Source organism: Nicotiana tabacum, chromosome 3 (genome assembly GCF_000715075.1).
Source record: "Nicotiana tabacum cultivar K326 chromosome 3, ASM71507v2, whole genome shotgun sequence".
Taxonomy (NCBI): domain Eukaryota; kingdom Viridiplantae; phylum Streptophyta; class Magnoliopsida; order Solanales; family Solanaceae; genus Nicotiana; species Nicotiana tabacum.
Window position 1 is genome coordinate 36,346,242 of NC_134082.1, and position 12,022 is coordinate 36,358,263.

The window sequence follows — 12,022 nt, forward strand, 5'->3', positions numbered from 1 at the left end:
GGAAAAGGGACACAATTGAAATTTCTTAAAGAAAACCGAATTTTCAACAATTAGCTCAAGTACACACTTGTCACCTCACGTGTAAGGAATTTCAAATATCAAATATACTGAATCCTAAGGGGAAGGTCCCCCACACAAGGTTAGCAAGCCACGTACCTCGAACCGGCTAAAAATCAACCTGAAACCACGCTCTTGCCATGATTACTCGACTCCAAATGGCCCAAATATATTCAATTCAATTGCATAATGTAACTAACACTTCAAATAACTGATTCTTCAAGGAAATTCTAAGCTAATATGCGAAATTAAGTAAAATGACCAAAACGCCTCTCGGGCCTACATCTCAAAATCGGGTAAAATTTATATTTTCAGAATCCTCACACTCTCCCGAGTTCATACATACCAAAATTATCCAAATCTAAGGTCAAATTCCTAATAAAAAGTCGAATTCTAGGTCTAAGAACTTTCTTCCAACGTTTCCTCAATTTTCATCTCCAATCTAAAATTAAATGAGGAATTCATGTTTGGATTAACGAGTTGCAAGCAAAAAGGAGTTAAGAATCGTTACCCAATCGATATCTCTGAAAATCCCTCAAAACCTCGCTCAAATCCGAGCTCCCAAGCTTTAGTTTTCACAAAAATGACTAACCCTCGACTTTGAAATTTTATATTCTGCCCAGACGCGTTCTTTTTCGCGAACGCGAGACTACTATCGCAAACATGATGCACAAAGAAATCTAATGGCCAACTTCCTCTTTCACTAATGTGAGTTCCACTCGTGAATGCGTAGCTCACACTGGTAGACCCTACGGGAATGTGAGGACCATGTCGCGAATGTGAAGACCAACGAGTCCATACATTCGCAAATGTGGGACATCATCACGAACGCGAAGCATGATTTAGCTGCTTCACCCAGATGCTCTACGCAAATGCGAGATCCTCTCGCAAACGTGATGAATGTTTCCTCTGCAACACAACAGCAGAAAATCTGCAATCTTTGCAAGTCCAAAAATGGTCCGTTGAGCATCCGAAACACACCCAAGGCCCCCGGGACCTCAACCAACACTGCCAACCAATCCTAAAACATCATTCAAACTTGTTCCAACCTTTGGAACGCTCAAAACACATATTTTTCATCGGATTCAAGCCTAAAAATTCCAAAAATGCTAAAACTACACTTTCGATCAAATAGTCTATCAAACCTCGTCCGAATGACCTAAAATTTTGCATACACGTCACATTAACTACTACGAAGCTACTCCAACTTCTGAAATTCCATTCCGACACTCGGATCAAAATTTCACTATCGAACCGGAAACTTCAAAAATTCAACTTTTGGCATTTCAAGCCTAAACTAGTTACAAACCTCCAAAACACAATCTGAACACGCCCCTAAGCCTGAAATCACCCAACGGAGCTAACAGAACCATCGAATTTCCATTCCGTGGCCGTCTTTACACTGTTCCAACTACGGTCAACTTTCCAACACGTAAGCTCTCATTTAGGGACTAGGTGTCCCAAAACTCGAAACTGAACATCCCGGCAAATCAAAATAGCAGAAATAAACTTGGGAAAAGCAGTTAATGGGGGATCGAGACATAAATTCTTAAAACGACCGACCGGGTCGTCACATCCTCTTACACTTAAACATTCGTTTGTCCTCGAACGAGCATAGAGACATACCTGAAGTAGTGAAGAGATTAGGGTAACGGCTGCGCATATCATGCTCGGTCTCCCAAGTCGCCTCCTCGACCAGCTGACCCCGCCACTAAACCTTCACGGATGCAATGTTCGTTGACCACAACTTTCTAACCTGCCTATCCAATATTGCCACTGGCTCCTCAATATAGGATAGATCCTTGTCCAATTAGATTGAACTAAAATCTAACACGTGCGACGAATCACCATGATACCTCCGGAGCATCGAAACATGAAATATCGGATGAACTCCTGCCAAGTTAGGAGGTAAAGCAGCTCAAAAGCAACCTCCCCAACACGCCTCAATATCTCAAATGGACCAATAAACCTCGGACTCAACTTCCCTTTCTTTCCAAATCTCATAACGCCCTTCATAGGCAAAACCTAAAGTAGAACCCGCTCTCCAACCATATAGGAAACATCACGAACCTTCCAGTCCGCGTAACTCTTCTGTCTAGACTGGGCTATATGGAGTCTATCCTGAATCACCTTAACCTTCTCCAAAGCATCCTAAACCAAGTATGTGCCCAACAATCTAGCCTCACCCGGATCAAACCAACCCACCGAGGATCTACACTGTCTCCCATATAAAGCTTCATACGGTGCCATCTGAATATTGGGTTGATAGCTGTTGTTGTAAGCAAACTCTACCAATGGCAAGAACTGATCCCAAGACCCTCCAAACTCAATCACACACGCACGGAGCATATCCTCAAGAATCTAAATAGTGCGTTCGGACTGTCCGTCCGTTTGAGGGTGAAATGATGTACTCAACTCTACTCAAGTACCCAATGCATGCTGAACGGCCCTCCAGAACCGTGATGTGAACTGAGTACCTCAATCTGAAATGATGGACATTTGAATACCATGCAGACGAACAATCTCCTGGATATAAACCCCCGCCAACCGCTCCGAAGAATAAGTAGTACACACAGAAATGAAATGAGCGGACTTGGTCAGCCGATCCATAATCACCCAAATTGCGTCGAACTTCCTCAAAGTCCATGGGAGACCAACTACAAAGTCCATGGTGATCCGCTCCCACTTCCACTCCGGAATCTCTATATACTGATGCAACCCACCCGGTCTCTGGTGCTCATACTGCACCTGCTGACAGTTGAGGCACCGAGCTACAAATCCAACTATATCTTTCTTCATCCGTCTCCACCAGTAGTGCTGCCTCAAATCCTGATACATATTTGCGGCACCTGGATGAATGGAACCGCAAGCTATGGGCCTCCTCTAGATTCAACTCTCGAAGCCCATCGACATTGGGTATACAAATCCGACCCTACATCCTCAATACCCCATCATCACCAATAGTCACATATTTGGCATCACCGTGTTGAACCTTGTCCTTGAGGACAAGAAAATAAGGGTCATCATACTGTCGCTCCCTGATACGATCAAATAAGGAAGACCAATAAACCATACAAGCTAGAACCCGATTGGGCTCCGAAAGATCCAATCTCTCAAACTGATTGGCTAAGGCCTGAACATCCATCGCCATAGGCCTCTCCGATGTTGGTAAATAAGACAAACTCCCCAAACTCTGTGCCCAGCGACTCAAAGCATCGGCCACCATATTGACCTTGCCTGAGTGATACAAAATAGTGATCTTATAGTCCTTCAGCAACTCTAACCACCTCCTTTTGCGCAAATTTAGATCATTTCGCTTGAACAAGTGTTGCAAGCTCCGATGGTCAGTATAAGTATCACAAGGCACACCGTATAAATAATGGTTCCAGATCTTCACGGCGTGAACAATGGCAGCTAATTCAAGGTCGTGAACCGGATAGTTCTTCTCATGTATCTTCAACTGTCGGGACGCGTAGGCAATTACCCTGCCGTCCTGCATCAACACCGCTCTGAGGCCAATCCTCGAGGCATCACAATAAATTGTATAAGACCCCGAACATGTGGGTAGTATCAAAATTGGGGTTGTAGTCAAAGTTGTCTTGAGCTTCTAAAAGCTTGCCTCACACTCCTCCGTCCACTGAAACGGAGCACCCTTTTGGGTCAACCTGGTCATAGAGGATGCAATCGATGGAAACCCCTCCACAAAACGACGGTAGTAACCTAATAGGCTAAGGAAATTGCGGATCTCGGTAGCTGAGGATGGTCTGGGTGTCACGACCCAAACCGATGGGCCGTGACGGGCATCCAGTGCCTTACCTAATCGAGTACCAACGTAACGTATCTATAATATCATAATATTAGGGGTAAATGTCTTAGAAAGGTCGTCATGAGATAACAAAAATGAAATATAAGGGAATAATAAATATTGGACGACCTGACATGACACGGAAACTTATACAAGTGGCATACGTGCCTATAAAACCAAAGTGATCACTCATACACTGAACATAGGCTGATAAGGCCATACAATTTTCATATACATGACATATATCTACAAGCCTCTAAGAGTACATAAAATCATAAAGGTTAGAATAGGGCCCCACCATACCAATCAATACATATCCAAAGCATACTGACCAAATAGGCAACTCCGGAGCAAGTGGAGTGCACCAACACCTTCCGTTGAGCTGATAGCCTACTAGGAGGATTGTCAACCTATCAATCGGGACCTACTGGCATGAAACACAGCGTCCCTAGGTAAAAGGGACGTCAGTACAAATAAAGTACCGAACATGTAAGGCAGAAAAGCATAAACAAGAATAGTAATGTAAAGAGAGATAGAGGAGATACAACCTGTAACATATGAGTGCCTTTGGGGGCTACTGACATGAAATGCATAATTCATAATACATATATATATATATACATAAACTTTTAAAAACATACGCCTCTGTGGGCATCATCATCATATCGTACCCCGCCTCAAAGAGGCTTCGGTAAAAACATACCCGACCATCATAAGGCTCGGTAGAATCATACCCGGCCACGTGGAGCCCGGTAAATCCAACAGATCAGTGGTTGCACAATAGGTGTCGCACCCAGCCGACTATAGCGTGGCTCGGTAGAGTAAAATAAACAATATATATAATGCATGCTCGACTCATGTAATCACGTTATAACCCTTTCGAAGTGATGTAAGGTCATTGCACCTTTGATTAACACTATGAACATCCCTACCATCAATATGAACCTTAGTAGGATTTAAGGATCATACACACTTGTTTAGAATAACTTTATAAGGAAATAACAACATGGACAACCTTAGTTTCTAGGAGTAGATCTGTTATGAATTAGCGTACCGTTTATGTTCATGTCACTTTAGATCATGCCAAAAGAAAGAAGTAGGTGCCTTAACATACCTATTCCCAAAATTATTCGAACCTTGAATTCCTTGAAAACCTGAACGTATTTGTTCTGCTTTGAACGTTTTGAACTGAAGAATGGACATAACGTTTCTTGGTAAGAAGAAAACGTTTCTGATTTCTTGAAGTAAAGAAAACATGTTGAATTTTTTGGTTCAAATGGTTTTAAATCCTAAGAGGAAAGTGTTTCTCATTCTTATTCAAAAGAAGATTTCATATTAAAGTGATAGTAACGTTTTTTTTTTGTTCCTCCTTTTCCAAGACTTGTTACAAGTCTTGCTTTATCAAATGCCCATTTATTCTTAGGTTGACAACTACTCACCATTTGTCATGAGTCATTTCTCTTAATAAGTGGTCTTGTGCCACGTGGAGAGTAGGGTGGAATTTTAATTAATTTATCCACTTATTGGTTAACTGGGTAATGTCCTGTTACCCGGTATTTAATCAATTACCCGTAAAATTAAGAATTATTCTCATTTACTTGAAATATTACTCAATTTTCACATACCTTATACGCCTTACTATTATGGCTATGTAGTACCTTGTATGGAACTAGTCCATAAATACTGGGTATTTTAGCTCGGGCCATATTTTATTCCAAAATGCCAAACTTTGACAAATGTTGTTTTCTTAGACTTGCTCCCCCTTTCACCTTCATGAATTTACTAATCACTTGTGAAATAGCATAATCCTTATAATCCCCTCATAATCTTTTCCTTGGACTGATGTCAATTACCTTGCGACAAATTTAACGTAAAATACTGCAGGGTGCAACATCGTCGTAACTTATTACTGTGAAGCGTAATATCACTGTAATGTAATACTGTCGGGTACAACACTGTTGTAACTTAATACTGCAGAACGTAACATCAATCATAATATATTATTGCAGAGGGTAACATTATCATAAAATATTACTGTAAAGCATAACATCGTCGTAATATAATACTACGGGACGTAATATTGCGGGGTGCGACATCATTCCCCCCTTTGGAACATTCGTCCTCGAATGTTGACTGATGCTCTTATGAATACATTAATACTCTTCTTGTCATTCAAGTAGTTGCTCTGTGAATAAATCCAAAATCTAGGGTATTCCCCCCTTTAGTTTTTTTGCTCATATCATGACCTGGGGTTAAAATCATCCTAATCTTGCAACTTCTGTTACCTCTTGTCATGCGGACTATATGACCCTGGCTTTGTAGGTGCACTTATGCGATTCATCTTTCGTCTTTTCCTTTTATCTTTTAGTCAATCTGTAGGCCTTACTTTGTATAAACAAGGCTTAATAGGATGCCTATGGGCCTCTATATGTATAATGAAGTCCTTTGCTTGATACTTTGTAGAACTTGCGAATATGGTCATATCTTATTTCATAGATCTGGTTACCCATTCACATGACTTTACTGCATTTACATGGGTTATACTATTTTTTGTTTCAATCTACCTTTACTGAGGTATGCTTACCAAGTCCCCAGTTACTTTTGTTGCTTACCCTTTAGGTATAAATCTCAGTCCTTTAATGCCCCTTCATTACCGTTCGTTTTAAGAATCATGGCCTAATCTCATGTCATACTTTGTAACTTATATCTGACCATTGTTGATTCGCCTCAATGTTGATCTATAATCATTTACTTGAAGACTTGAAACTTCCTACGTAATACATTACCGCTAGGGCTTACATTGTATTGAGGAATACTTGAAGTGAATTCCATAATCATATTTCATAGTGTCTCAATGTGATTCACCTTATCGGGGTCTCTTGATTTTGTGCCACCAGAGAAATTTTTTTCTCCTTCTCTTCTTCTATTTTCCTTTTTTTCAAATCATTATTCAAATGAAGGCCCAAACGTCATCCTTTATCTGTCACATTATCCCCTCATTTTATTACTAGGTCGGTATTTAATTCTTTCTAAATGCTATTAATCATAGATTCCTTTGAGTTCATTAAGGCTATGGTGAACTTTGTATAACATAGAGAATCCAATAGCTCCCTTGTTTTCATGGGCCTAATCTTGAGGACTAATCCATTCTCGTCACCTTCTCACTCGCCTTTTCTTGTTCTTACATCCAGTCATAAAATTTTGACGCTTTATTATGCTTTATCTTGCGACCTATACATATCTATTTATATTACTCGTAATCTTCCTTCAACTTGCTTGAATTTCCTTGTGTTATTTTAGAACATCAAGCGACACATCACATCGTCTCTAACTCTTCTTTACTTTCTTAACTAGACCTCTCGATACCCAGAAATCACTGACTAGAAGATATGTCATTGACGATGCCGCTATCATTCCTGGATATTGAACTCTCGTGCTTATAGCCTTCTATCCAAAATATGGACTTTTCACAACTTTCTGCATTTGAGTATCTCGTACGTTGTTCGCTTTTACCTTACTTACTTGAGATCTCGTACAATATCTTTTATCTCCTTCATAGCTTTCCCTCTACATAGGTATATTCATATCCATAACTTGAAGCTCTATTATAATTCTTACACCTCTAGTGCATACATAATCCGGTAGGAGATTCATACTGACTTCTTATGAGGCTGGTACTTCTTCTAACTAGCTTCCTTGCAGGGCCATTATAGATTATGGTTGTGGTGTTATTTCTCTTGAAGATCTGATATTAATAGTGATTCTATCATGTTCTCTAGCACAACTTCTATAATTTTTCTAGGTCCAATAATCAGACTCCTGATTTACTTCGGTGATGTAATTCTTTAGTTCCCTCTTCCTTCTAATCAGCCTTTACGTAGGCTTAAGCTATCTTCCGATCTGTGGCTCATGGTATTAGTTATTACCTTAACCTTTCATGGGCGTTATGGAATATCCATGATACAATCTTCTAACAATTCAATCCTTTGTCTATGCCCTGGGCTTAATTCTTTGTTTTAACTTATACCGGAGTCTTCTATGGCTGTATGATTGTCAACAAATATGCTGCCTGGATAATGCTCTAAAATCTTGAGTGTATCCATAATGTACTAACTCTAGATCATTGATCAAATAATTCTTTTGTTCCATCTTAGCTTTCTTTCACTGGTCTTTCTGCCCCCTCGTTGCGTCCATACTTAGCTTATCTTAGTGCCCACACTTGCCAGAGTTTTTATACAACTCATATGATCTCAAATATTACTTTTAACTCTTACTTCCCATTCATTAGCCACGGTAGGTGCCACTTCCCTTTGGAATACTTACAATGTTGTTGCGAGATTGTTGTTACACGACCATTTTCTCTTTAGGTCATTGTGCTTAGGTTGAAGCCTTCTTTCTTATTTCCTCAGGTAGTCTTTCATTGTAGTACTTAGGGAAGACTCTCTGACTCTTGTAAATATGCAAGCTTATTATACCGTATTCCCGATAGAATTTTTGATGTTCGTGCTCACTTATAATTATCCTTAGTTACTTATCTCCATACTCATCTGCTCGTACGGCTGCTTCTGAACTAAACTTTTGACTGTCTTCCTAGTGGAACTATCTTTTATTTCCGTACACTCATACGGTACCTTTAACTAACCCAACTCCTATTTGAATATTTCTCAAGTATTACAATGTCATAATTGTGGGGCTAAACTTACTATATTGGGTTTTACTATCTTTATCTTGCACGACCTGCTATCTTGTTCTGTATCCTCTTGACTAGCCATAGCTAGGCTCTATCTGAATCAACTACTAACTACTCATTGGCCCATCCTCATGTCAATATTCCGTGAAATCTTTCTTGGGTTATTTCCTTGGTCTTAACTTACGTCTCGCGCTGGATCCTTAATTATCAATTACATTTTGGGCAGGAACCTTACTTCTTCTCCTTGACGTCGTGTTTGCATAATGTTCTGGAATCGTAGCATATCTGTAACATTTGGATAAGTGCAATTTTATCCCTTTCTCATTTTTATCGCATTCTTTTTTATCATTCCATATTCCCCCCTTTAGGGGAGTACTAAGAGTTGGAGCTACGACGACCTGCCTATAGATGTTTCACATTTTAATCTTTGGCATCCTTTCACATCATCAATGACTCTTACTCGCCTTGCCGTAATCCTTCTGTACCAAGGATAGCAAAATCCCTTACTCATGAGGGTGAAATTTAGTATAACTGGCACATACAGTACCTTAGGCTGAACTTTGCTCACATTGCTTGTTGTAGGGAAGCATCTTCCTAAATGATCATTCTCTAAATTTCTCATGAATCTTCTTTTGACGTCCATTCTATTATTAGCGGAACAAAATCTGAAGTTCTTATGATGGCGACTATCACTAGTCACTCAATCCCTAATTCATGTTTAGTTTATCTTGTTCACCAATCCATACTGGTTCTATTACTTTGGGGTCTAACTTTTCCTCTTGGTAATCACGCTAGAGTTGCGAATTTATTTCTTGAAATGAGGATATGATTGTATGACCTATACTCTTTTGTTGTCCTAAGGCCTGTCATTCTCGTTTCTTCCTTCACTTGACTATAGATTTTGTAATATTGTCATCTTTTGATATACCATTGCCATTCATGTATCACATCTTACTCATAATGCTTCCTTATCTCCCTGCTCATTACTCTGCTAATATTTCTGCATATCCCTTTTCTTGTGAAAACTTCAATACGATATTCTTTCGCTTTTAGCTTCTTTTTGCTCCATCCAATGGCTCTTTGGGTTGCTCAACATCCTCGCTCTACTAGGGATGAGAGCCATACTTAAAGTAATATTTATCTCATCCAGGCTTTCACTGCCTATCCTCTGAATGCTAGTATTCACATCTAATCGTAATATTCTAGGGTGCACCATCTGGGTGTCTCACAAGAAGATCTATTGGTAGATTTGTAATACCCTTCAAAAATGCCAACAAATTAAAGTAATCCATTTACCAATTTGGGTTACTCTAACCCCAGTCGGATCTTAATATCCCATCCTTCTCTTAACTATACCTGTTAGTCCCCACATGGCATAACTGAAATGGGTGTGACCAACTGTACATACCTCTGTTATTATTGAATATAACTCAAAAAGCTTATGTTCCTCTGCCTCAATTATAAACGTTGTTAACCTTCATTAACTGGGCGCCTCGTACCCTTCTTCTTCTTGCTTCTTTTGCTTGTTGAAACTTGTATTTATCTTTTTAATCTCTCATTGTCTTTCACCATAAAGGTGGATAGGTATTCTTTCCTTAAGGCTCCTTATCAAGTGGCTTACACCTTTCAATACGCACATGATCTGCTGTAGATCTCATATTTTACTTATCATAAGCATGATACAAACTCGAGTTCCTCTAATTCAACACTTCCACAGCTATATCTCTTATTGATCATCTTTCTGAACGTAGGCATCGTCTTATTATGAATAAAAATAGAAGCTCGAGTACTTGAATTCTTATAAGTGGACTCTACCACACGATCTAGAGTAAGAAGAAAGACTGACAATCCTAAATGCCCTGTAGCCTCCTGCTTGTAAGTGTGGTGCACGACACACCCATAAACAAGACTCTACTAGACATGGCTTATAGACTTCCTAGTACAGAACTGCTCTGATACCACTTCTGTCACGACTCAAACCGATGGGCCGCGACGGGTACCCGGTACCTTACTCAACCGAGTAACAACGTAACGTATCTGTCGTATCATAATATCATGGGTAAATGTCCTAGAAAGGTCGTCATGAGATAACAAAAATAAAATATAAGGGAATAATAAATATTGGACGACCTGACATGACATGGAAACTTATACAAGTGACATAAGTGCCGATAAAACCAAAGTGATCACTCATACACTGAACATAGGCTGATAAGGCAATACAATTTTCATCTACATGACATCTGTCTACAAGCCTCTAAGAGTACATAAAATCATAAAGGTCGGGACAGGGCCCCGCCATACCAATCAATACATATCCAAAGTATACTAACCAAATAGGCAACTCCGGAGCAAGTGGAGTACACCAATACCTTCCGTTGAGCTGATAGATTACTAGGAGGACTGTCAACCTATCAATCGGGAATTCCATTCTATCCCCAAGCAAAACGGACGCCAGTACGAATAAAGTACCAAGTATGTAAGGCAGGAAAGCATAAACAAGAATAGTAATGTAAAGAGAGATAGAGGAGATACAACCTGTAACATCTGAGTGCCTCTGGGGGCTACTGACATGAAATGCATAATATATATATATACATGAACTTTTTAAAACAATCGCCTCTATGGGTATCATCATCATCATCATCATCATTATATCCTACCCGGCCTCAAAGAGGACTCGGTAAAAACATACCCGGCCATCATAAGGCTCGGTAGAATCATACCCGGCCACATGGAGCTCGGTAAACCCAACTGATCAGTGGTTGCACAATAGGTGTCGTACCCGGCCGACTATAGCGCGGCTCGGTAGAGTAAAATAGATACATATATATAATGCATGCTCGACTCATGGAATCACGTTCAAACCCTTTCGGACTGATGTAAGGTCATTGCACCTTCGATTAACATTATGAACATCCCTATCATCAATATGAACCTTAGTAGGATTTAAGGATCATACACACTTGTTTAGAATAACTTTATATGGAAAGAACAACATGGACAACCTTAGTTTCTAAGAGTAGATCCATTATGAATTAGCGTACCGTTTATGTTCATGTCACTTTAGATCATGCCAAAAGAAAGAAGTAGGTGCCTTAACATACATGTTCCCAGAATTATTCGAATGAATCTACTTCTACAAAATATGAACGAAATTACACTTGAATTCCTTGAAAACCTGAACGTATTTGTTCTGCTTTGAACGTTTTGAACTGAAGAATGGACATAACGTTTCTTGGTAAGAAGAAAATGTTTCTGATTTCTTGAAGTAAAGAAACCTTTTTGAATTTTTTGGTTCAAATGGTTTTAAATCCTAAGAGGAAAGTGTTTCTCATTCTTATTCAAAAAAAGATTTCATATTAAAGTGATGTAACATTTTTTTTTTGGTTCCTCCTTTTCCAAAACTTGTTATAAGTCTTTCATTATCAAATGCTCATTTATTATTAGGCTGACAACTACTCACCATT